This window comes from Lampetra planeri, chromosome 18 (assembly GCF_965212315.1).
Source record: "Lampetra planeri chromosome 18, kcLamPlan1.2.h2, whole genome shotgun sequence".
NCBI lineage: Eukaryota > Metazoa > Chordata > Hyperoartia > Petromyzontiformes > Petromyzontidae > Lampetra > Lampetra planeri.
Genome location: NC_136124.1, coordinates 11785176 through 11811055, shown reverse-complemented (window position 1 = coordinate 11811055; position 25880 = coordinate 11785176). Strand labels below are relative to the sequence as shown.

The following is a 25880-nucleotide window of genomic DNA, read 5'->3' as shown; positions in this document are numbered from 1 at the left end:
AGTTTTGGCGTATGTAATCTCCACCACTGGCAAGTGTGTGTTATCGCTTCTCGGCCTTTTGGCTAAGATCAAGTGTAGTATCTGTTCTTATCAGTTTAATATCTGATACGTACCACATTGTGGTACCTTATATTAAATATATTTTTGGGACAGGGAGATGGAATAGAGGCTTGCTCCGTCCACTCCGCGCATCAACCCGGTATTGCAGTTTCTCCGGAAATGGTGCACCTCCCTGCTGGGGGAGAAATATCATCGAACAAAAGTAGACTATGTTGGGTTTGCAAACCCCATTTCCGCTGTTTGTCCGTAATTGGGTGCGTTCTCTCCTGTTTTGTTACCAGTCCCCTCCATCTTCTCATTTGTGCCCTGGATAGCTGTCAAATTTCAAAAATCTATCAAACTATTTTCACAGGTATCCAGTCGGTGTGGGTCAAGAAGTAACATGTCATATGCACATGCACTTATATATAAACAGTTTGTTTTATCCTGTACTGCTCTGTTTGTTACGTCTTCATAACGCAGTATTGCCCATAATTCCGTAATTTACCTATCTTAGTCTATCTTGCTTCACGTGCTATGTAGAAAGGCCTTAGGCTGAAATTTTACTATACCTTCCTTTAGGGACAGTGTTTATTAACGAACGATATTTTTTCGATATTTTTTTTTCATTCATATGTATTGGTCGTACAATTTGTATTATTATATTAGCATTTTCAGATTCTAATTCTCTTAATCAATTACAATTGCACCTAAGAACTTCCTCGTTTGTTGGCAGAAACAAACTCGGTTTAATTTTTTCTGGGTGTGCCAAAGCCTTTTGCAGAAATTGAGATTTTGTCCCGGTTTCAAATATGAATGGCCGTGTGCGTGACTGATGCTTGTTTAATATTCCGTATCTCTTAACGCCATGGCACATGCGGAATGGTCGTGATAACTTCTGCGCATATGCTTTGGTAAAGTCACGTAAAGTATTTTTTTGTAATTTTTGTTATTTTCTTTGAACCTATCTATGTGACTTTACCGAAAGACCCAAATAATATTCGTACAATAAGTTACCACGACCATTCCGCATGTGCCATGGTGTTAAAAATAACAAAGTAGTTTTTTCTTATTTTTTGATATTTTCGTTGAACCTATCTACATGACTTTACCGAAAGGCCCAAAGAATATGAATTCCTGCAGTCACGAAAGCTTTAAGTCAGTATTTATTGTGCGTAGTAACGGGTGGAGGCCCCATGGTGTAGAGAGAGTTTTGGCGTATGTAATATCCACCACTGGCAAGTGTGTGTTATCGCTTCTCGGCCTTTTGGCTAAGATCAAGTGTAGTATCTGTTCTTATCAGTTTAATATCTGATACGTACCACATTGTGGTACCTTATATTAAATAGATTTTTGGGACAGGGAGATGGAATAGGGGCTTGCTCCGTCCACTCCGCGCATCAACCCGGTATTGCAGTTTCTCCGGAAATGGTGCACCTCCCTGCTGGGGGAGGAATATCATCAAACAAAAGTAGACTCTGTTGGGTTTGCAAACCCCATTTCTGCTGTTTGTCCGTAATTGGGTGCGTTCTCTCCTGTTTTGTTACCAGTCCCCTCCATCTTCTCATTTGTGCCCTGGATAGCTGTCAAATTTCAAAAATCTATCAAACTATTTTCACAGGTATCCAGTCGGTGTGGGTCAAGAAGTAATATGTCATATGCACATGCACTTATATACAAACAGTTTGTTTTATCCTGTACTGCTCTGTTTGTTACGTCTTCATAACGCAGTATTGCCCATAATTCCGTAATTTACCTATCTTAGTCTATCTTGCTTCATGTGCTATGTAGAAAGGCCTTAGGCTGAAATTTTACTATACCTTCCTATAGGGACAGTGTTTATTAACGAACGATATTTTTTCGATATTTGTTTTTTCATTCATATGTATTGGTCGTACAATTTGTATTATTATATTAGCATTTTCAGATTCTAATTCTCTTAATCAATTACAATTGCACCTAAGAACTTCCTCGTTTTTGGCAGAAACAAACTCGGTTTAATTTTTTCTGGGTGTGCCAAAGCCTTTTGCAGAAATTGAGATTTTGTCCCGGTTTCAAATATGAATGGCCGTGTGCGTGACTGATGCTTGTTTAATATTCCGTATCTCTTAACGCCATGGCACATGCGGAATGGTCGTGATAACTTCTGCGCATATTCTTTGGTAAAGTCACGTAAAGTATTTTTTTGTAATTTTTGTTATTTTCTTTGAACCTATCTATGTGACTTTACCGAAAGACCCAAATAATATTCGCACAATAAGTTACCACGACCATTCCGCATGTGCCATGGTGTTAAAAATAACAAAGTAGTTTTTTCTTATTTTTTGATATTTTCTTTGAACCTATCTACATGACTTTACCGAAAGGCCCAAAGAATATGAATTCCTGCAGTCACGAAAGCTTTAAGTCAGTATTTATTGTGCGTAGTAACGGGTGGAGGCCCCATGGTGTAGAGAGAGTTTTGGCGTATGTAATCTCCACCACTGGCAAGTGTGTGTTATCGCTTCTCGGCCTTTTGGCTAAGATCAAGTGTAGTATCTGTTCTTATCAGTTTAATATCTGATACATACCACATTGTGGTACCTTATATTAAATAGATTTTTGGGACAGAGAGATGGAATAGGGGCTTGCTCCGTCCACTCCGCGCATCAACCCGGTATTGCAGTTTCTCCGGGAATGGTGCACCTCCCTGCTGGGGGAGGAATATCATCAAACAAAAGTAGACTATGTTGGGTTTGCAAACCCCATTTCCGCTGTTTGTCCGTAATTGGGTGCGTTCTCTCCTGTTTTGTTACCAGTCCCCTCCATCTTCTCATTTGTGCCCTGGATAGCTGTCAAATTTCAAAAATCTATCAAACTATTTTCACAGGTATCCAGTCGGTGTGGGTCAAGAAGTAACATGTCATATGCACATGCACTTATATATAAACAGTTTGTTTTATCCTGTACTGCTCTGTTTGTTACGTCTTCATAACGCAGTATTGCCCATAATTCCGTAATTTACCTATCTTAGTCTATCTTGCTTCACGTGCTATGTAGAAAGGCCTTAGGCTGAAATTTTACTATACCTTCCTTTAGGGACAGTGTTTATTAACGAACGATATTTTTTCGATATTTTTTTTTCATTCATATGTATTGGTCGTACAATTTGTATTATTATATTAGCATTTTCAGATTCTAATTCTCTTAATCAATTACAATTGCACCTAAGAACTTCCTCGTTTGTTGGCAGAAACAAACTCGGTTTAATTTTTTCTGGGTGTGCCAAAGCCTTTTGCAGAAATTGAGATTTTGTCCCGGTTTCAAATATGAATGGCCGTGTGCGTGACTGATGCTTGTTTAATATTCCGTATCTCTTAACGCCATGGCACATGCGGAATGGTCGTGATAACTTCTGCGCATATGCTTTGGTAAAGTCACGTAAAGTATTTTTTTGTAATTTTTGTTATTTTCTTTGAACCTATCTATGTGACTTTACCGAAAGACCCAAATAATATTCGTACAATAAGTTACCACGACCATTCCGCATGTGCCATGGTGTTAAAAATAACAAAGTAGTTTTTTCTTATTTTTTGATATTTTCGTTGAACCTATCTACATGACTTTACCGAAAGGCCCAAAGAATATGAATTCCTGCAGTCACGAAAGCTTTAAGTCAGTATTTATTGTGCGTAGTAACGGGTGGAGGCCCCATGGTGTAGAGAGAGTTTTGGCGTATGTAATATCCACCACTGGCAAGTGTGTGTTATCGCTTCTCGGCCTTTTGGCTAAGATCAAGTGTAGTATCTGTTCTTATCAGTTTAATATCTGATACGTACCACATTGTGGTACCTTATATTAAATAGATTTTTGGGACAGGGAGATGGAATTGGGGCTTGCTCCGTCCACTCCGCGCATCAACCCGGTATTGCAGTTTCTCCGGAAATGGTGCACCTCCCTGCTGGGGGAGGAATATCATCAAACAAAAGTAGACTCTGTTGGGTTTGCAAACCCCATTTCTGCTGATTGTCCGTAATTGGGTGCGTTCTCTCCTGTTTTGTTACCAGTCCCCTCCATCTTCTCATTTGTGCCCTGGATAGCTGTCAAATTTCAAAAATCTATCAAACTATTTTCACAGGTATCCAGTCGGTGTGGGTCAAGAAGTAATATGTCATATGCACATGCACTTATATACAAACAGTTTGTTTTATCCTGTACTGCTCTGTTTGTTACGTCTTCATAACGCAGTATTGCCCATAATTCCGTAATTTACCTATCTTAGTCTATCTTGCTTCATGTGCTATGTAGAAAGGCCTTAGGCTGAAATTTTACTATACCTTCCTTTAGGGACAGTGTTTATTAACGAACGATATTTTTTCGATAGTTTTTTTTCATTCATATGTATTGGTCGTACAATTTGTATTATTATATTAGCATTTTCAGATTCTAATTCTCTTAATCAATTACAATTGCACCTAAGAACTTCCTCGTTTGTTGGCAGAAACAAACTCGGTTTAATTTTTTCTGGGTGTGCCAAAGCCTTTTGCAGAAATTGAGATTTTGTCCCGGTTTCAAATATGAATGGCCGTGTGCGTGACTGATGCTTGTTTAATATTCCGTATCTCTTAACGCCATGGCACATGCGGAATGGTCGTGCTAACTTCTGCGCATATTCTTTGTTAAAGTCACGTAAAGTATTTTTTTGTTATTTTTGTTATTTTCTTTGAACCTATCTATGTGACTTTACCGAAAGACCCAAATAATATTCGCACAATAAGTTACCACGACCATTCCGCATGTGCCATGGTGTTAAAAATAACAAAGTAGTTTTTTGTAATTTTTTGATATTTTCTTTGAACCTATCTACATGACTTTACCGAAAGGCCCAAAGAATATGAATTCCTGCAGTCACGAAAGCTTTAAGTCAGTATTTATTGTGCGTAGTAACGGGTGGAGGCCCCATGGTGTAGAGAGAGTTTTGGCGTATGTAATCTTCACCACTGGCAAGTGTGAGTTATCGCTTCTCGGCCTTTTGGCTAAGATCAAGTGTAGTATCTGTTCTTATCAGTTTAATATCTGATACGTACCACATTGTGGTACCTTATATTAAATAGATTTTTGGGACAGGGAGATGGAATAGGGGCTTGCTCCGTCCACTCCGCGCATCAACCCGGTATTGCAGTTTCTCCGGAAATGGTGCACCTCCCTGCTGGGGGAGGAATATCATCAAACAAAAGTAGACTATGTTGGGTTTGCAAACCCCATTTCCGCTGTTTGTCCGTAATTGGGTGCGTGCTCTCCTGTTTTGTTACCAGTCCCCTCCATCTTCTCATTTGTGCCCTGGATAGCTGTCAAATTTCAAAAATCTATCAAACTATTTTCACAGGTATCCAGTCGGTGTGGGTCAAGAAGTAATATGTCATATGCACATGCACTTATATACAAACAGTTTGTTTTATCCTGTACTGCTCTGTTTGTTACGTCTTCATAACGCGGTATTGCCCATAATTCCGTAATTTACCTATCTTAGTCTATCTTGCTTCATGTGCTATGTAGAAAGGCCTTAGGCTGAAATTTTACTATACCTTCCTTTAGGGACAGTGTTTATTAACGAACGATATTTTTTCGATAGTTTTTTTTCATTCATATGTATTGGTCGTACAATTTGTATTATTATATTAGCATTTTCAGATTCTAATTCTCTTAATCAATTACAATTGCACCTAAGAACTTCCTCGTTTGTTGGCAGAAACAAACTCGGTTTAATTTTTTCTGGGTGTGCCAAAGCCTTTTGCAGAAATTGAGATTTTGTCCCGGTTTCAAATATGAATGGCCGTGTGCGTGACTGATGCTTGTTTAATATTCCGTATCTCTTAACGCCATGGCACATGCGGAATGGTCGTGATAACTTCTGCGCATATTCTTTGGTAAAGTCACGTAAAGTATTTTTTTGTAATTTTTGTTATTTTCTTTGAACCTATCTATGTGACTTTACCGAAAGACCCAAATAATATTCGCACAATAAGTTACCACGACCATTCCGCATGTGCCATGGTGTTAAAAATAACAAAGTAGTTTTTTCTTATTTTTTGATATTTTCTTTGAACCTATCTACATGACTTTACCGAAAGGCCCAAAGAATATGAATTCCTGCAGTCACGAAAGCTTTAAGTCAGTATTTATTGTGCGTAGTAACGGGTGGAGGCCCCATGGTGTAGAGAGAGTTTTGGCGTATGTAATCTTCACCACTGGCAAGTGTGAGTTATCGCTTCTCGGCCTTTTGGCTAAGATCAAGTGTAGTATCTGTTCTTATCAGTTTAATATCTGATACGTACCACATTGTGGTACCTTATATTAAATATATTTTTGGGACAGGGAGATGGAATAGAGGCTTGCTCCGTCCACTCCGCGCATCAACCCGGTATTGCAGTTTCTCCGGAAATGGTGCACCTCCCTGCTGGGGGAGGAATATCATCAAACAAAAGTAGACTATGTTGGGTTTGCAAACCCCATTTCCGCTGTTTGTCCGTAATTGGGTGCGTTCTCTCCTGTTTTGTTACCAGTCCCCTCCATCTTCTCATTTGTGCCCTGGATAGCTGTCAAATTTCAAAAATCTATCAAACTATTTTCACAGGTATCCAGTCGGTGTGGGTCAAGAAGTAATATGTCATATGCACATGCACTTATATACAAACAGTTTGTTTTATCCTGTACTGCTCTGTTTGTTACGTCTTCATAACGCAGTATTGCCCATAATTCCGTAATTTACCTATCTTAGTCTATCTTGCTTCATGTGCTATGTAGAAAGGCCTTAGGCTGAAATTTTACTATACCTTCCTTTAGGGACAGTGTTTATTAACGAACGATATTTTTTCGATATTTGTTTTTTCATTCATATGTATTGGTCGTACAATTTGTATTATTATTATATTAGCATTTTCAGATTCTAATTCTCTTAATCAATTACAATTGCACCTAAGAACTTCCTCGTTTGTTGGCAGAAACAAACTCGGTTTAATTTTTTCTGGGTGTGCCAAAGCCTTTTGCAGAAATTGAGATTTTGTCCCGGTTTCAAATATGAATGGCCGTGTGCGTGACTGATGCTTGTTTAATATTCCGTATCTCTTAACGCCATGGCACATGCGGAATGGTCGTGATAACTTCTGCGCATATTCTTTGGTAAAGTCACGTAAAGTATTTTTTTGCAATTTTTGTTATTTTCTTTGAACCTATCTATGTGACTTTACCGAAAGACCCAAATAATATTCGCACAATAAGTTACCACGACCATTCCGCATGTGCCATGGTGTTAAAAATAACAAAGTAGTTTTTTCTTATTTTTTGATATTTTCTTTGAACCTATCTACATGACTTTACCGAAAGGCCCAAAGAATATGAATTCCTGCAGTCACGAAAGCTTTAAGTCAGTATTTATTGTGCGTAGTAACGGGTGGAGGCCCCATGGTGTAGAGAGAGTTTTGGCGTATGTAATCTCCACCACTGGCAAGTGTGTGTTATCGCTTCTCGGCCTTTTGGCTAAGATCAAGTGTAGTATTTTGCCTCACCAACACCTATTTTACCTGGAATGGCACCTTCTACAAACAGAATGAGGGTACCCCTATGGGCTCCCCCTTGTCACCAGTTATAGCCAACATGTTCATGGAAAAGTTTGAATCAGACTCCATCCAGACATCCACCCTGCGTCCTTCCCTGTGGAAGAGATATGTGGATGACACTTTCGTCATCTGGCCACATGGCCTCCCAGCATTGAACCACTTCTTGGACCACATCAATTCTAGACACCCATCTATCAGATTCACCATGGAAGTGGAGAAAGACGATAAACTACCATTCTTGGATATTCTGTTTAAGAGGAGGCTTGACGGATCCTTGGGACATTCTGTCTACAGGAAAGCCACCCACACAAATTCCTACTTGAAACCGGATTCCCACCACCACCCATCTCAAAAGAATTATCTCATCAAAACGCTATACCACAGAGCCCATGGCATTTCTGACCAACACCACCTGACTGATGAATTAAGACATGTACATCGGGCCCTCAGGATGAACGGATACTCTGACCGCACTATCCGCCAAGCTGTCTCTCCCACCACACAGAAACAACCACATGAAACTCTGACCAAAACTATCACGTTACCATACATAGCAGGCGTGACCAAAAAGATCTCCAAAATTCTAAACAAACATAAGATCCAAGTCCGATTCAGTACAGTGCATAAAATCCGTGATCTGATTCCATCTGTGAAGGATGTCGTTCCTGACTTACAGTATCCTGGAGTCTACAAATTGAGTTGCATTTGTGGTGATTGCTACATTGGAGAAACAAAACGTCATGTTGCTGATCGTGTCCGCGAGCACAAGTCAGATCTGAAACACGGCAGAACTGATTCTTCGGCCGTTGCCGATCATTGCTACAACTCGGCGGGCTCTCATGAAATTGTCTTTTCCGAGACCAAGGTTCTCTGCAAACCTCCGGGCTACCATCAAAGGTTTGTACACGAAGCCATACAAATATACAAACACAGACATAATTTCAACCGTGATGATGGGTACAAACTCAGTAATCACTGGAAAGATGTTATTAACCACGCAAAAAAGACTTAATTACACTTTTTGGACCATCTTATCTGACAGGCACTATTTTAATTTACTTCACCGAGTGTTAACATCCACAGTGTTTAACAGTAATCTCTTCATTGTTCTTTGATCACCGCTCGCCACGTTTCCATTCATTGTGTTGAGCACTACGTGATGTCTTTGATCACCGCTCGCCCTCCGTCCCGGCGCGTCTCCATTCATTGTGTTGAGCACTGCGTGCAGTCTTTGATCGCCGCTCGCCCTCCGTCCCGACACGTCTCCATTCATTGTGTTGAGCACTGCGTGCAGTCTTTGATCACCGCTCCTCCTCCCTCCCGATACGTTTCCATTCATTGGCTACCACAGCCTGATAAGCTCTCCCCCCCCTCTCCACCTCCCTTCAACTTGCTTATAAGGGATTACATCTTGAATCATTGCTTCACTTGATGCAGCTAATTCGGCTGTGACGGTCCCACCTGATGACGGAGACTTGTGTTGCCTCCGAAACGTCGTGAATTTTATTTTGTTTTGTTTTATTTTACTTTCATTAATTTTAATGTTTTTACCTACGTGACTTTACCGAAAAAATCTGAGAATATGTAGTATCTGTTCTTATCAGTTTAATATCTGAAACGTACCACATTGTGGTACCTTATATTAAATAGATTTTTGGGACAGGGAGATGGAATAGGGGCTTGCTCAGTCCACTCTGCGCATCAACCCGGTATTGCAGTTTCTCCGGGAATGGTGCACCTCCCTGCTGGGGGAGGAATATCATCAAACAAAAGTAGACTATGTTGGGTTTGCAAACCCCATTTCCGCTGTTTGTCCGTAATTGGGTGCGTCCTCTCCTGTTTTGTTACCAGTCCCCTCCATCTTCTCATTTTTGCCCTGGATAGCTGTCAAATTTCAAAAATCTATCAAACTATTTTCACAGGTATCCAGTCGGTGTGGGTCAAGAAGTAATATGTCATATGCAAATGCACTTATATACAAACAGTTTGTTTTATCCTGTACTGCTCTGTTTGTTACGTCTCCATAACGCAGTATTGCCCATAATTCCGTAATTTACCTATCTTAGTCTATCTTGCTTCATGTGCTATGTAGAAAGGCCTTAGGCTGAAATTTTACTATACCTTCCTTTAGGGACAGTGTTTATTAACGAACGATATTTTTTCGATAGTTTTTTTTCATTCATATGTGTAATGCGGGCGTAAGCGACCTTCCGGAGGTGACGTCACGGGGGGTGGAGTCATGTGACGTGGGGGTAAGGTTCGGGGCTTTAAGCGGGTAAACCGGAAGGGGAAGGTAGTCGGGGTGTGAGCGGAAAAGAGTGAGGCCACGCGGGCAAGTGTGGAGAGGGGGGGCGCCGACGGCGATCGGGAGCCAACCCCGAAGATAAGAGGAAGCTGCGGAGTGGTGTGCAGCTGGGGAGGAGACAGCCAGGAGGGCTGCGTGTTAGAGGCAGCGGTGTGGCTGCCAGGAGGAGCTGCGGAGAGAGAGAGAGAGGGGGCTGCTTGTTAGAGGCAGCGGTGTGGCTGCCAGGAGGAGCTGCGGAGAGAGAGAGAGAGAGCAAGAAGCTGTGAGAGCTGCGGAGGGAGAAGAGCAGCAGAGAGTACAGCCAAGGGGGGCTGTGTGAGAGAAACAGCAGCGGAGCTGCTGTTGTGGATCGGGCCGACATTGGAGTCAGCACCGTGGAGAAGCTACAGAGTAAAGACAGCCGTGTGGGTGTACAGCACGAACCGAATAATAAAGGACACTGAGCCAGACATCGTGGTCCAGTCGTTTATTACACTGGTGTCGGAAGTGCAACGGCATGTCGAAACAAGTGAGGAAGAAAGTTAATCCGGCGCCTGCATCGGCTTCTTCGTCCGACGACGACGAACTCCCTCCAACCACGGATCCTGTTGGGGTGGTGGAGGAGAGCCAGGCTGAGGCGACCACGGGAACGGGAGTGGAGGATGTTGGCGCGGTGGCGGGTCCGTCGACATCATCAGACGCGGATCAACGATGGCAAGCGATGGCGGTACAACTGGAGGCACTTAAGGACGTCCTGGCGCATCTATGCCATCTCGTCGCGCCAGGGACGATGGATGATGCAAGTGGTGCTCCGCGGGCCGCAACGTTGCCTGTCCTGCCGCCGCCATTGCCCACGCGGCAAGAGGCCGCCATTTTGCGCGCTCCGTGGCGCCAAACCGCCATCTTGGCCACGCCGCGGGCCGACGCCATTTTGAATTTGCCATCACAACCACCACCATTGGAAGACGGCGGGAAGAGGAGTCGGAGTCGCCACCTTACAACGGTTAAAGAATTTTCCGTCGGTGGGGACTGGAGCGCGTTCGCCTGCCGCTTCTTGGCGGCGGTACGCACAGCAAGATGGACCGATGCGGAGGCTTTGGAGGTGTTGCCGACTCTCCTGGACGACGAATCTGTCCGATTCTTCCGTTCCATAGCGACCGATAAGAAGGCAACTTTATGTGGTGTTTTTCAAGAAATGGCCGATGCTTATGAGCCACCAGATGATGCGCATCGGCGATTCGCTCAACGACAACGAGCACCAGAGGAGTCGCCCGTGGCGTTCAGGGGTGCGGTGCTGGAGCTGGCCATGGCAGCTTATCCTGAGACGCCACAGGACCTGCTTGAGCCTCTCATATTAGGGAAAATGTTGGAGCTGTCTCGGGATCTAGGGATCCCCATGCCTGTGTGTGGGCATGAGAAGCTAACTTCCCGGATGGCTGCTAAGTGTCTCGATGCGCAATTCAACCTCCGTCGCTGGAAACAAGTGACGGCGTGGACGGGGGGGCCCGTCAAAGATGGGGATGCGCTGGGATGGAACCCTGCGCAGGCCGTCTATGTTCCGGATGACCGGGGCCCTCAACAACTGACGGCCGCCTCCGCTCCATGGACGGGACGCGGCGGGCCGAGACCGCGCGCGGTGCTACCAGAACGGGGCCGTCAGGAGGCGAGGCCTGCGCTTCGGCGCAACGAGGCCGAATGTTTCCGCTGCGGGCGTAGGGGCCACTACGCCAGAGACTGCTGGGCCCGCTTCCCGGCTCCGCCGCAGCAGGAGGCCTCGGCACCGGTCATGTCGGCTAAAGATCCTCCGAAACAGGCATGTCGGCACGCACCAGACACTCGGCAAGGCTTTCCACCTCACCCACCACCTGTGTTGCGCGATCCTATTGTTGTTGTTAAAGAAAGGCCATCGACGGGGCCTTGTCATTCAGTTACGCAGTGGCGCAAATTGGCACGGAGAGTTGTCGCGGCCGCTACGGGTTCGTCCACTGTACCGGGGTCCATACAAGGTGTGGACGTGCGCATTTTGGTCGACTCGGGGGCGTCTGCGACTATTATATCGGATGTCATTTTCCATCTGTTGGGCATTCCGTCGGGGGCTGTGCGTCCGGTTTATGGGTCGTGCGTCGCTGCGAACGGGGGTAGCATGGGCATCGTGGGTCAGGTGGATGCTAAGATATCTATTGGGGATGTGTCGGCCTCGGGTGTTGTGTTGATATCGAGATCTTTGGCGGTTCCTTGTTTGTTAGGCACCGATTTTTTGGCTAAGATGCCCATTTTGATCAAAATCAATGAGAATTGTATTGAACTGCCGGGGGGCCGTCAAATCTCGTTTCTGCCGTCGCCCTGGGGGCGACCTGCTTCGGCCGTACAAGTGCAGGCGCTGTCCGTCGCATCTGTGGACATCCCACCTGGTACACAGATGCTTATACCCTTGCGGTATCGGAAGCCCCTGCCTGATCGGCTAGGAGCAGTAGGGGTCTTGTTGTCACCGTCCGCCACGATAACAACCGGGTTGGCGTTAGTGGGGGCACAGACCATCGTCCGGCCGGATCAATTACCGTTTTTACAGGTGCTTAATGCGGGGGGAGAAAACGTCCGTGTCCCGGCCGGTACGGTTGTGGCACATGCCACTACGGCGTTTGCGACCCATGATTGTCCACATAGCCGGGGAGTTGTTGCTGGGGTTTCCGAGCCAAGGAGTTCGGATGATCGTTGGGTTGCTCAATTATGTGACGAAAATTCTTCCCTGTCCATGGAGCAACGTGGTGCGCTGCGTAAATTGTTGTTGACATATTCCGATGTGTTCAGCTCCGATGATTTGGATTTGGGCCGCACTTCCTTGCTTTACCATCACATTGAGACGGGCGATGCTGCCCCTATTCGATTAAATTCGCATCGGATGAGTCCTGCGGAGCGAGAACACGTACGGGGGGCAGTGGAAGACATGTTGGCTGCGGACATTATATCGCCATCTAACAGCCCATGGGGCGCTCCAGTCGTCTTGGTTAAGAAGAAGGATGGCAAATTGCGATTTTGTGTTGATTTCCGCAAATTGAATAAGATATCGGTGGCAGATGCGTACCCTCTGCCGCGTATGGATGACTCCCTCGACGCATTGTCGGGGGCTAAGTTCTTTTCCACACTGGACCTCTCTTCGGGATTTTGGCAGCTTCCCCTTGACGAGTCCTCACGGGAGAAAACCGCATTCCGTACGCCTCAGGGGTTATTTCAATTCAACTGTCTCCCGATGGGATTGAATGCGGCCCCTGCTACATTTCAAAGATTGATGGAGCTCGTTTTGACGGGGTTGCAGTGGGAGACATGTCTTATATATTTGGACGATATCATTGTCTTCAGCCGCACATTCGATGAACATTTGACGCGGCTGGAGACAGTGTTTACGAGGATGCGTTCTGCCAAATTGAAATTCAAACCAAAGAAATGTCACCTACTGCAACGGTCCGTCCGCTATTTGGGGCACATTGTGAGCGCTGAGGGAGTGTCCACGGATCCGGAAAAGACGGCGTGCGTCCGGGATTGGCCGACTCCGGCCACCGTGGGGGATGTTCGGCGGTTTTTGGGATTTGCCTCGTATTACCGAAGATTCGTGCCGGGTTTTGCGACGATTGCGAGGCCTTTGCATCTCCTTACGGGTAAAGGACGGAAGTTTGTTTGGGGACAGCCGGAGGAGGCGGCCTTTCGGAGTCTGCGTGATCTATTGGCCACGGCCCCAACATTGGATTATCCCGATTTCGATCACCCATTCATTCTTGATACGGACGCGAGTGACACAGGTATTGGGGCGGTGTTATCACAGTCTAAAGGGGGTGTAGAGCGTGTCGTGGCGTATGGTAGCCGAGTCTTGTCTCCTGCGGAAACCCGCTACTGTGTCACTCGCAGAGAACTATTGGCGGTTGTTTTTTTCCTACGGCAATTTCGACCATACCTCTACGGTCGTTCTTTTATTGTGCGTACGGATCATGCGGCCTTGCAATATGCCCTTAAAATTGACCAGCCATCCGGACAGTTGGCACGTTGGTTGGACACGCTACAGGAATTTTCCTTCCAAATTCAACATCGGAAGGGCGTGCGCCATGCGAACGCTGACGCACTTTCCAGATTACCGCGGCGCGCCCCTTGTAAATGTGAGTCGGGGACGCATAGGTGTTCGCCGATTCCAAACCCCCCTCAGCCGCTCACGTTGGCCGTCGAGAAGTCGGACACTCCGATGGAACCGGGACCGGCTGACGGGGTTTTGAATCTGCCGCGGTCTGTCTGGATCCGGGAACAGATGATGGATGAGTCATTGGTGTCCTTGCGGAAGCGGTCTGCTAAGGACAATGGGAGTCCGAGTACGGCTGTGGGGCCGCAAACCGCTCTCCGAGATGGTCTGCTTATGTGGCGGGAGGGGTTCCAGGAACGTTGGCGCCTGGTGGTACCAACGTCCTTGCGGTTCGAGTTGATTAGAACCCTCCATTGTGACACTCTCTTACATTTAGGGGTGCAGAAGACCTTGTTGACGTTGCAACGTCATTATTTTTGGCACGGCATGGCGACAGATGTCGTAGGGCACGTGCGCGCGTGCCCTGCGTGTGCACAACGTAAGCCGCCGAAACATCCTTACGTGCCGCCTCTCCAGTCGATTCAGGTGTCTCGAGTCAATGAATTGGTGGCACTGGACATATTGGGACCTTTTCCACCATCGGCGAGGGGTAATAAATATTTGCTGGTAGGGGTTGAGTACCTCTCCCGTTGGCCGATGGCCTGGCCGTTGCCCGATCAGTCGGCCGCGGCCATTACCGACGCCTTTTTGTTTGGGTATATTATGGATAAGGGGTCGCCTGAGAGACTCCTCACGGACCAGGGCAGGAATTTCTCTTCTAAATTATTGGCGGAAGTGTGCGCGGGCCTTGGGACTAAGAAAGTACGGACATCCCCATACCATCCGCAGACGGATGGTATGGTTGAACGGCTGAACAGGACGTTGTCTGCCATGCTTTGCCATACCGTGAGTGAACAACAATCAGATTGGGATCTGCACATCCCCGGGGTGCTTTCGGCGTACAGGATGACGCCTCATGCGGCTACAGGATATTCGCCGTTTTACCTTATGTATGGTCGGGAAAACGTGCCGCCGGTGGATGTGCAATTGGGAACTGGGGTGAAGGGACCTCGGAAACCACTTCCTGAATACATCCAGGACATGGTTCGCCGAGTCACGGAGGCGCGGGAGAATGCCCGCGTGGCTACGGCCAAAGCCCAGGCCCGGAACGAGCGATATGCGCGACGGTCTGAGGGGGAGTGCCCTTGGAAGGTTGGGGACCTAGCCTGGCTTCATTGTCCACAGGTACGTCCGGGGACCTCGCCGAAATTGCACAAACCCTGGCATGGTCCCGTACGCCTCATTGCGGTTCCCAACCCACAGACAGCACGCGTCCAGATTGGGTCTCGTCGCTGGGTTGTGCATACGTCGCGCTTGAAACCATATGTTGCTCCCTTACATGATGCGTCATCCCCCAATATTGCCTTGCCGGGGTCTGTTGCTGCTGACTCTCCCCTGCCTGCGTCCATTGATCTCGCTAGAGCGCCTGTCGTACCTGTTCCAGACAGGCCGGCCGTGACATTGCGGGGGACGAGGGGCCCTGCTCGGAGGACGCCTGCCAGGTCTGCGGGACCTTCGAGCCCTGCAGCCCTTCCGACCCAGCTGCGGGCACGGTCACAGGACAAGCCCAAGACTAACTCTTTAGAGACACGGGACGGCGGTGGACTTCCAGCTGCGACAGGGGGATTACCCCCTGTCGTTCCTCGACTTTCATCGCGTTCCCGTTCTGCGAGTGGGCCGCCGACCGTCCGGGACGGGCCGGCGACCCGCACACGTTCCAAATCGCTTACGTTTCGTTGATTGTTGCTGTCTTGTTATTTTTTTCTTACAGTTGTATTTATTGCATGCTTTTGTACGATCGTTGATGTTGATTGCGTTGTTGTTGTTCTTGCTGTTACATTATATGCTTAGTGTCCTTTAGGGGGGGAAGCTCGGTTCGCCGCATTACGATTTGCTATTGGTCAGCCGAGGTCGGCTGGGATTTTTCTACGGGGGAGGGTGGTGTAATGCGGGCGTAAGCGACCTTCCGGAGGTGACGTCACGGGGGGTGGAGTCATGTGACGTGGGGGTAAGGTTCGGGGCTTTAAGCGGGTAAACCGGAAGGGGAAGGTAGTCGGGGTGTGAGCGGAAAAGAGTGAGGCCACGCGGGCAAGTGTGGAGAGGGGGGGCGCCGACGGCGATCGGGAGCCAACCCCGAAGATAAGAGGAAGCTGCGGAGTGGTGTGCAGCTGGGGAGGAGACAGCCAGGAGGGCTGCGTGTTAGAGGCAGCGGTGTGGCTGCCAGGAGGAGCTGCGGAGAGAGAGAGAGAGGGGGCTGCTTGTTAGAGGCAGCGGTGTGGCTGCCAGGAGGAGCTGCGGAGAGAGAGAGAGAGAGCAAGAAGCTGTGAGAGCTGCGGAGGGAGAAGAGCAGCAGAGAGTACAGCCAAGGGGGGCTGTGTGAGAGAAACAGCAGCGGAGCTGCTGTTGTGGATCGGGCCGACATTGGAGTCAGCACCGTGGAGAAGCTACAGAGTAAAGACAGCCGTGTGGGTGTACAGCACGAACCGAATAATAAAGGACACTGAGCCAGACATCGTGGTCCAGTCGTTTATTACATATGTATTGGTCGTACAATTTGTATTATTAAATTAGCATTTTCAGATTCTAATTCTCTGAATCAATTACACTTGCACCTAATAACTTCCTCGTTTGTTGGCAGAAACAAACTCGGTTTAATTATTTCTGGGTGTGCCAAAGCCTTTTGCAGAAATTGAGATTTTGTCCCGGTTTCAAACATGAATGGCCGTGTGCGTGACTGATGCTTGTTTAATATTCCGTATCTCTTAACACCATGGCACATGCGGAATGGTCGTGATAACTTCTGCGCATATTCTTTGGTAAAGTCACGTAAAGTATTTTTTTGTAATTTTTGTTATTTTCTTTGAACCTATCTATGTGACTTTACCGAAAGACCCAAATAATATTCGCACAATAAGTTACCACGACCATTCCGCACGTGCCATGGTGTTAAAGTAACAAAGTCGTTTTATGTAATTTTTAGAAAATTTTCTTTGAACCTATCTACATGACTTTACCGAAAGGCCCAAAGAATATTACTTCCTGCAGTCACGAAAGCTTTAAGTCGGTATTTATTGTGCGAAGTAACGGGTGAAGGCCCCATGGTGTAGAGAGAGTCTTGGCGTATGTAATCTCCACCACTGGCAAGTGTGTGTTATCGCTTCTCGGCCTTTTGGCTAAGATCAAGTGTAGTAGCTGTTCTTATCAGTTTAATATCTGATACGTACCACATTGTGGTACCTTATATTAAATTGATTTTTGGGACAGGGAGATGGAAAAGGGGCTTGCTCCGTCCACTCCGCGCATCAACCCGGTATTGCAGTTTCTCCGGAAATGGTGCACTTCCCTGCAGGGGGAGGAATATCATCAAACAAAAGTAGACTATGTTGGGTTTGCAAACCCCATTTCCGCTGTTTGTGCGTCATTGGGTGCGTTCTCTCCTGCTTTGTTACCAGTCCCTTCCATCTTCCCATTTGTGCCCTGGATAGCTGTCAAATTTAATAATCTATCAAACTCTTTTCACAGGTATCCAGTCGGTGTGGGTCAAGAAGTAATATGTCATATGCACATGCACTTATATACAAACAGTTTGTTTTATCCTGTACTGCTCTGTTTGTTACGTCTTCATAACGCAGTATTGCCCATAATTCCGTAATTTACCTATCTTAGTCTATCTTGCTTCATGTGCTATGTAGAAAGGCCTTAGGCTGAAATTTTACTATACCTTCCTTTAGGGACAGTGTTTATTAACGAACGATATTTTTTCGATCGTTTTTTTTCATTCATATGTATTGGTCGTACAATTTGTATTATTAAATTAGCATTTTCAGATTCTAATTCTCTGAATCAATTACACTTGCACCTAATAACTTCCTCGTTTGTTGCCAGAAACAAACTCGGTTTAATTATTTCTGGGTGTGCCAAAGCCTTTTGCAGAAATTGAGATTTTGTCCCGGTTTCAAACATGAATGGCCGTGTGCGTGACTGATGCTTGTGTAATAAACGACTGTGGACCACGATGTCTGGCTCAGTGTCCTTTATTATTCGGTTCGTGCTGTACACCCACACGGCTGTCTTTACTCGGTAGCTTCTCCACGGTGCTGACTCCAATGTCGGCCCGATCCACAACAGCAGCTCCGCTGCTGTTTCTCTCACACAGCCCCCCTTGGCTGTACTCTCTGCTGCTCTTCTCCCTCCGCAGCTCTCACAGCTTCTTGCTCTCTCTCTCTCTCTCCGCAGCTCCTCCTGGCAGCCACACCGCTGCCTCTAACACACAGCCTTCCTGGCTGTACTCTCCTCTCTCTTCGTCGCTCCTGCGACTCTCTGCAGCCACACCGCTGCCTCTAACACACAGCCTTCCTGGCTGTACTCTGGGGTCGGCCCCCGCTCGCCGGCGGTGCCTCCCTCCTCTCGTTCGCCCTCGTGGCCTCACCCTTTTCCATTCACCACCGGACTGCCTTCCCCTTCCGGTTTACCCGCTTAAAGCCCCGAACCTTCCCCCCACGTCACATGACTCCACCCCCCGTGACGTCACCTCCGGAAGGTCGCTTACGCCCGCATTACACCACCCTCCCCCGTAGAAAAATCCCAGCCGACCTCGGCTGACCAATAGCAAATCGTAATGCGGCGAACCGAGCTTCCCCCCCTAAAGGACACTAAGCATATAATATAACAACAAGAACAACAACAGCACAAAGCACAACAACGCACATCCGCATGTCGTACACGACAGCCCCCCGGCCCCAGGATAGAGATGATGTAATTCTGGGCCGCTTAAGAAAACCCCAATAATTACCCAAATAACCGCGATGGACGCCCCAGTATTTACATTTTAACAGCAATATTATTTACACGTGAAAACAACAACAACAAAAAAATTTCTGCTCTTACCCACCAGCAGTCCTCCCTTGAGGACCAGCACAGACCTCAGACGTACACAGCATGTACCCACAGTCACTCTCAACAAACCAACAAAACCCCTAATCGCACACCCTCGCGTGGAGAGCCACGCTCCCCAGCGGTAACATTTAACTCGCCGTAACCCTCACCGTGGTCGTCAACCCACGGCAACATCCATTTACCATACTCTCGGCTAGTGCCATTTCGGGGATGAGCAGCACTCGGCCATGCTCCTCCCTTACTATCCCATCAGCGATGGACACACACCAGCCTCTTATAGTCTGACGCTTTATAGCCAAGGGAAGATCAATCCCTCGGCAAGGCCAGATATCAACGACCCCCCCCATGGGGTAATGTTCTCTTATAGAGACAATAACGCCCTAACCCAAATCCCGTGAGCCCCCGGCACACCAGATTCAGTCTGCCACCGCACAACTGAACCATGACTCCCCGAGCCATATGAGCACACGGCCCATTAGTTTAAGACATACCACGGAGGTTTCGCCTCCCGGCTGTCAGGTCAGCCATCAGCCATAGGCCGACGTGACCACCACTCGTGCATCACCCAATCAACAATGGCAGGCATAACAGATGGAATATTTGCCCCACCGAGGTTTTTCCCGCGCGCTCAAAATGGCGGCCCCCTTCGCCCAGCGCGTTCGCGCAATATCTCGCGCGCACTCAAAATGGCGGCCCTTTCCGCAAAGCGCATCGACGCCATACCCCGCGTGTGCGCAAAATGGCGGCCCAACGTGCGAACACGTGGCCAGTTTTCTCCATTCGTGCACCCCAGCTTCCCTTTGCTGGGGGTCACAAATTGCTTCCCCCGTCTTATTGTAACAATCCCAACAACGATAGACGCACAGCCCCAGCTTGCTGCGCGCAGCAGTCATATCGGGGAATTTTTAACCAATATTTTACCAACCACATTGGTTACACAACCCAACTCGCAAAGCAACTCGTGGCTGCATGCGATCAACCGAATACGCGACGCAACTTGGCGCCAATTTACGGTCCCATTAGCATTAACCTTTGAGACACCCACAACGGCGTCATCACGCACCCTCAAAGCGCGCTCTCTCTCTCACAAAGCGCCGTTACCCATAATATACACAAAATCGCGTGTACATAACATCCATACGACCAAATAATAGGGTCCCCCTCGAATTTGTTACCAATTTCCAAACAGGTACGCACAATTAATAACATCCCAATCCCAATAGTCAATCAATGCATCGCACCCCATAACCGTACAGAACGGTGTAACAGCACATACAGTCAACATATCGCGATCACACGCGCACATTTAAGCACAATAGCAAACCGATCTGCAGGTAACCAACACACCATTAATCCAGTCGTAACATTGCAGCAACAACACCAATATTCTCTCTCTTGCAACAACCACATCGCACCTAGCACCTCGCAGCACAATACACCAAAAAAAATATATATATTTTTCAATTAAGCCCATCGCACAAGGTAACCCACGAGATGATACAGCGCAAGATACCCGACGCTCCCGAGTTAATAATTAACTTCGCCATCAATATAACTCCACACCGCAGCGCACACACACAATTTAACACTCAGCAAGCACAGCATACTCTCCGTCCATTCTCAACACACGTACACACTTTAATTGACACCGAGCAAAAAGCAGATAGCGCGTTCATCGTTATCACACACACATACCCACAGTCCGAACCGCGCTCCGCACAATCGAGTCATGAGAGAAAACAAAATCGCCCCCACCCGGCCCTCGAAAGATGGGTGAGGTGTGTGTAAAGGCCGGTTGCGTATCGTTACGACCCGCCCGGGGCTGCAGCAAGAAGAGGACGGCAGGGCGGCAACTTGAGTCGTCTCGCAGAACTCGTTCGGCGACTTGACTGCTCCGTTGTCACGCACCCGAGCCAGGACGGGAGAGCTCCCGCCCCAGCAGCTGTAGCGTCGTCGTCCTCTCCTCGCAGCTCCCCCTCGCAAAATAGCAGGCTGCTCTCCCCGCGGCACCTCCAGATGGCAGCGCAAGGCTGCCTCTCCGCCGCGATGTTGAAGATGGCGGCGTCTCCCCGCCGCGGTGAAGACAAGATGGCGGCTTCCCGCCGTTTCTCCCCTGCCACGCTCAAGATGGCGTCTTCGTGCCACGTGGCAGATGGCGCTGGCAGCGCAGGCAAGGCGTCGGCCTGCAGACCACCATCGGCTTCCCCCACTGCCGTCGTCGGCGTGGTGAGCTCACACGGTTTCGCCAGCACGATTTTCCAGGTCTCCAGCTGCGCCATCTGTCTCAATCGTAAGTCGGATGATGTAGCAGATGATGGCACAGGAATATTCTTTCTTCCGAGCCGTCTTGACAAGCCGTTTCACTTCTGACACCAGTGTAATAAACGACTGTGGACCACGATGTCTGGCTCAGTGTCCTTTATTATTCGGTTCGTGCTGTACACCCACACGGCTGTCTTTACTCGGTAGCTTCTCCACGGTGCTGACTCCAATGTCGGCCCGATCCACAACAGCAGCTCCGCTGCTGTTTCTCTCACACAGCCCCCCTTGGCTGTACTCTCTGCTGCTCTTCTCCCTCCGCAGCTCTCACAGCTTCTTGCTCTCTCTCTCTCTCTCCGCAGCTCCTCCTGGCAGCCACACCGCTGCCTCTAACACACAGCCTTCCTGGCTGTACTCTCCTCTCTCTTCGTCGCTCCTGCGACTCTCTGCAGCCACACCGCTGCCTCTAACACACAGCCTTCCTGGCTGTACTCTGGGGTCGGCCCCCGCTCGCCGGCGGTGCCTCCCTCCTCTCGTTCGCCCTCGTGGCCTCACCCTTTTCCATTCACCACCGGACTGCCTTCCCCTTCCGGTTTACCCGCTTAAAGCCCCGAACCTTCCCCCCACGTCACATGACTCCACCCCCCGTGACGTCACCTCCGGAAGGTCGCTTACGCCCGCATTACACTTGTTTAATATTCCGTATCTCTTAACACCATGGCACATGCGGAATGGTCGTGATAACTTCTGCGCATATTCTTTGGTAAAGTCACGTAAAGTATTTTTTTGTAATTTTTGTTATTTTCTTTGAACCTATCTATGTGACTTTACCGAAAGACCCAAATAATATTCGCACAATAAGTTACCACGACCATTCCGCATGTGCCATGGTGTTAAAAATAACAAAGTAGTTTTTTGTTAGTTTTTTTATATTTCTCTGAACCTATCTACATGACTTTACCGAAAGGCCCAAAGAATATGAATTCCTGCAGTCACGAAAGCTTTAAGTCAGTATTTATTGTGCGTAGTAACGGGTGGAGGCCCCATGGTGTAGAGAGAGTCTTGGCGTATGTAATCTCCACCACTGGCAAGTGTGTGTTATCGCTTCTCGGCCTTTTGGCTAAGATCAAGTGTAGTATCTGTTCTTATCAGTTTAATATCTGATACGTACCACATTGTGGTACCTTATATTAAATTGATTTTTGGGACAGGGAGATGGAATAGGGGCTTGCTCCGTCCACTCCGCGCATCAACCCGGTATTGCAGTTTCTCCGGAAATGGTGCACTTCCCTGCAGGGGGAGGAATATCATCAAACAAAAGTAGACTATGTTGGGTTTGCAAACCCCATTTCCGCTGTTTGTGCGTCATTGGGTGCGTTCTCTCCTGCTTTGTTACCAGTCCCTTCCATCTTCTCATTTGTGCCCTGGATAGCTGTCAAATTTAATAATCTATCAAACTCTTTTCACAGGTATCCAGTCGGTGTGGGTCAAGAAGTAATATGTCATATGCACATGCACTTATATACAAACAGTTTGTTTTATCCTGTACTGCTCTGTTTGTTACGTCTTCATAACGCAGTATTGCCCATAATTCCGTAATTTACCTATCTTAGTCTATCTTGCTTCATGTGCTATGTAGAAAGGCCTTAGGCTGAAATTTTACTATACCTTCCTTTAGGGACAGTGTTTATTAACGAACGATATTTTTTCGATCGTTTTTTTTCATTCATATGTATTGGTCGTACAATTTGTATTATTAAATTAGCATTTTCAGATTCTAATTCTCTGAATCAATTACACTTGCACCTAATAACTTCCTCGTTTGTTGGCAGAAACAAACTCGGTTTAATTATTTCTGGGTGTGCCAAAGCCTTTTGCAGAAATTGAGATTTTGTCCCGGTTTCAAACATGAATGGCCGTGTGCGTGACTGATGCTTGTTTAATATTCCGTATCTCTTAACACCATGGCACATGCGGAATGGTCGTGATAACTTCTGCGCATATTCTTTGGTAAAGTCACGTAAAGTATTTTTTTGTAATTTTTGTTATTTTCTTTGAACCTATCTATGTGACTTTACCGAAAGACCCAAATAATATTCGCACAATAAGTTACCACGACCATTCCGCATGTGCCATGGTGTTAAAAATAACAAAGTAGTTTTTTGTTAGTTTTTTTTATATTTCTCTGAACCTATCTACATGACTTTACCGAAAGGCCCAAAGAATATGAATTCCTGCAGTCACGAAAGCTTTAAGTCAGTATTTATTGTGCGTAGTAACGGGTGGAGGCCCCATGGTGTAGAGAGAGTCTTGGCGTATGTAATCTCCACCACTGGCAAGTGTGTGTTATCGCTTCTCGGCCTTTTGGCTAAGATCAAGTGTAGTATCTGTTCTTATCAGTTTAATATCTGATACGTACCACATTGTGGTACCTTATATTAAATTGATTTTTGGGGCAGGGAGTTGGAATAGGGGCTTGCTCCGTCCACTCCGCGCATCAACCCGGTATTGCAGTTTCTCCGGGAATGGTGCACCTCCCTGCTGGGGGAGGGATATCATCAAACAAAAGTAGACTATGTTGGGTTTGCAAACCCCATTTCCGCTGTTTGTCCGTAATTGGGTGCGTTCTCTCCTGTTTTGTTACCAGTCACCTCCATCTTCTCATTTGTGCCCTGGATAGCTGCCAAATTTCAAAAATATATCAAACTATTTTCACAGCTATCCAGTCGGTGTGGGTCAAGAAGTAATATGCAAATGCACTTATATACAAACCGTTTGTTTTATCCTGTACTGCTCTGTTTGTTACGTCTTCATAACGCAGTATTGCCCATAATTCCGTAATTTACCTATCTTAGTCTATCTTGCTTCATGTGCTAGGTAGAAATGCCTTAGGCTGAAATTTTACTATACCTTCCTTTAGGGACAGTGTTTATTAACGAACGATATTTTTTCGATAGTTTATTTTCATTCATATGTATTGGTCGTACAATTTGTATTATTATATTAGCATTTTCAGATTATAATTCTCTGAATCAATTACACTTGCACCTAAGAACTTCCTCGTTTGTTGGCAGAAACAAACTCGGTTGAATTATTTCTGGGTGTGCCAAAGCCTTTTGCAGAAATTGAGATTTTGTCCCGGTTTCAAACATGAATGGCCGTGTGCGTGACTGATGCTTGTTTAATATTCCGTATCTCTTAACGCCATGGCACATGCGGAATGGTCGTGATAACTTCTGCGCATATTCTTTGGTAAAGTCACGTAAAGTATTTTTTTGCAATTTTTGTTATTTTCTTTGAACCTATCTATGTGACTTTACCGAAAGACCCAAATAATATTCGCACAATAAGTTACCACGACCATTCCGCATGTGCCATGGTGTTAAAAATAACAAAGTAGTTTTTTGTAATTTTTTGATATTTTCTTTGAACCTATCTACATGACTTTACCGAAAGGCCCAAAGAATATGAATTCCTGCAGTCACGAAAGCTTTAAGTCAGTATTTATTGTGCGTAGTAACGGGTGGAGGCCCCATGGTGTAGAGAGAGTCTTGGCGTATGTAATCTCCACCACTGGCAAGTGTGTGTTATCGCTTCTCGGCCTTTTGGCTAAGATCAAGTGTAGTATCTGTTCTTATCAGTTTAATATCTGATACGTACCACATTGTGGTACCTTATATTAAATAGATTTTTGGGACAGGGAGATGGAATAGGGGCTTGCTCCGTCCACTCCGCGCATCAACCCGGTATTGCAGTTTCTCCGGGAATGGTGCACCTCTCTGCTGGGGGAGGAATATCATCAAACAAAAGTAGACTATGTTGGGTTTGCAAACCCCATTTCCGCTGTTTGTCCGTAATTGGGTGCGTTCTCTCCTGTTTTGTTACCAGTCCCCTCCATCTTCTCATTTGTGCCCTGGATAGCTGTCAAATTTCAAAAATCTATCAAACTATTTTCACAGGTATCCAGTCGGTGTGGGTCAAGAAGTAATATGTCATATGCACATGCACTTATATACAAACAGTTTGTTTTATCCTGTACTGCTCTGTTTGTTACGTCTTCATAACGCAGTATTGCCCATAATTCCGTAATTTACCTATCTTAGTCTATCTTGCTTCATGTGCTATGTAGAAAGGCCTTAGGCTGAAATTTTACTATACCTTCCTTTAGGGACAGTGTTTATTAACGAACGATATTTTTTCGATAGTTTTTTTTCATTCATATGTATTGGTCGTACAATTTGTATTATTATATTAGCATTTTCAGATTCTAATTCTCTTAATCAATTACAATTGCACCTAAGAACTTCCTCGTTTGTTGGCAGAAACAAACTCGGTTTAATTTTTTCTGGGTGTGCCAAAGCCTTTTGCAGAAATTGAGATTTTGTCCCGGTTTCAAATATGAATGGCCGTGTGCGTGACTGATGCTTGTTTAATATTCCGTATCTCTTAACGCCATGGCACATGCGGAATGGTCGTGATAACTTCTGCGCATATTCTTTGGTAAAGTCACGTAAAGTATTTTTTTGTAATTTTTGTTATTTTCTTTGAACCTATCTATGTGACTTTACCGAAAGACCCAAATAATATTCGCACAATAAGTTACCACGACCATTCCGCATGTGCCATGGTGTTAAAAATAACAAAG

General features: G+C 46.6%; 10 non-coding genes and 2 pseudogenes across 10 annotated transcripts; all 12 read left to right on the top strand.

Moving 5' to 3' along the window:
• Positions 1-42: 42 nt before the first annotated feature.
• On the top strand, positions 43-233 carry LOC144723833 (U2 spliceosomal RNA). Its single transcript, XR_013586359.1, has one exon. It is a non-coding gene; the product is annotated as a U2 spliceosomal RNA (small nuclear RNA).
• Positions 234-1290: 1057 nt separating this feature from the next.
• Positions 1291-1481, top strand: LOC144723801 (U2 spliceosomal RNA). Its single transcript, XR_013586327.1, has one exon. It is a non-coding gene; the product is annotated as a U2 spliceosomal RNA (small nuclear RNA).
• Positions 1482-2538: 1057 nt separating this feature from the next.
• On the top strand, positions 2539-2729 carry LOC144723840 (U2 spliceosomal RNA). The gene has a single exon (XR_013586367.1). It is a non-coding gene; the product is annotated as a U2 spliceosomal RNA (small nuclear RNA).
• Positions 2730-3786: 1057 nt separating this feature from the next.
• LOC144723782 (U2 spliceosomal RNA) lies at positions 3787-3977 on the top strand. The gene has a single exon (XR_013586308.1). It is a non-coding gene; the product is annotated as a U2 spliceosomal RNA (small nuclear RNA).
• A 1057-nt stretch (positions 3978-5034) lies between these two features.
• Positions 5035-5225, top strand: LOC144723800 (U2 spliceosomal RNA). The gene has a single exon (XR_013586326.1). It is a non-coding gene; the product is annotated as a U2 spliceosomal RNA (small nuclear RNA).
• Positions 5226-6282: 1057 nt separating this feature from the next.
• On the top strand, positions 6283-6473 carry LOC144723831 (U2 spliceosomal RNA). The gene has a single exon (XR_013586358.1). It is a non-coding gene; the product is annotated as a U2 spliceosomal RNA (small nuclear RNA).
• A 1061-nt stretch (positions 6474-7534) lies between these two features.
• On the top strand, positions 7535-7615 carry LOC144723869 (U2 spliceosomal RNA; annotated as a pseudogene).
• A 1589-nt stretch (positions 7616-9204) lies between these two features.
• LOC144723863 (U2 spliceosomal RNA) lies at positions 9205-9377 on the top strand (annotated as a pseudogene).
• A 7856-nt stretch (positions 9378-17233) lies between these two features.
• On the top strand, positions 17234-17424 carry LOC144723842 (U2 spliceosomal RNA). The gene has a single exon (XR_013586369.1). It is a non-coding gene; the product is annotated as a U2 spliceosomal RNA (small nuclear RNA).
• A 4911-nt stretch (positions 17425-22335) lies between these two features.
• On the top strand, positions 22336-22526 carry LOC144723784 (U2 spliceosomal RNA). Its single transcript, XR_013586310.1, has one exon. It is a non-coding gene; the product is annotated as a U2 spliceosomal RNA (small nuclear RNA).
• A 1057-nt stretch (positions 22527-23583) lies between these two features.
• LOC144723874 (U2 spliceosomal RNA) lies at positions 23584-23774 on the top strand. The gene has a single exon (XR_013586391.1). It is a non-coding gene; the product is annotated as a U2 spliceosomal RNA (small nuclear RNA).
• Positions 23775-24824: 1050 nt separating this feature from the next.
• Positions 24825-25015, top strand: LOC144723891 (U2 spliceosomal RNA). Its single transcript, XR_013586407.1, has one exon. It is a non-coding gene; the product is annotated as a U2 spliceosomal RNA (small nuclear RNA).
• Positions 25016-25880: the final 865 nt, after the last annotated feature.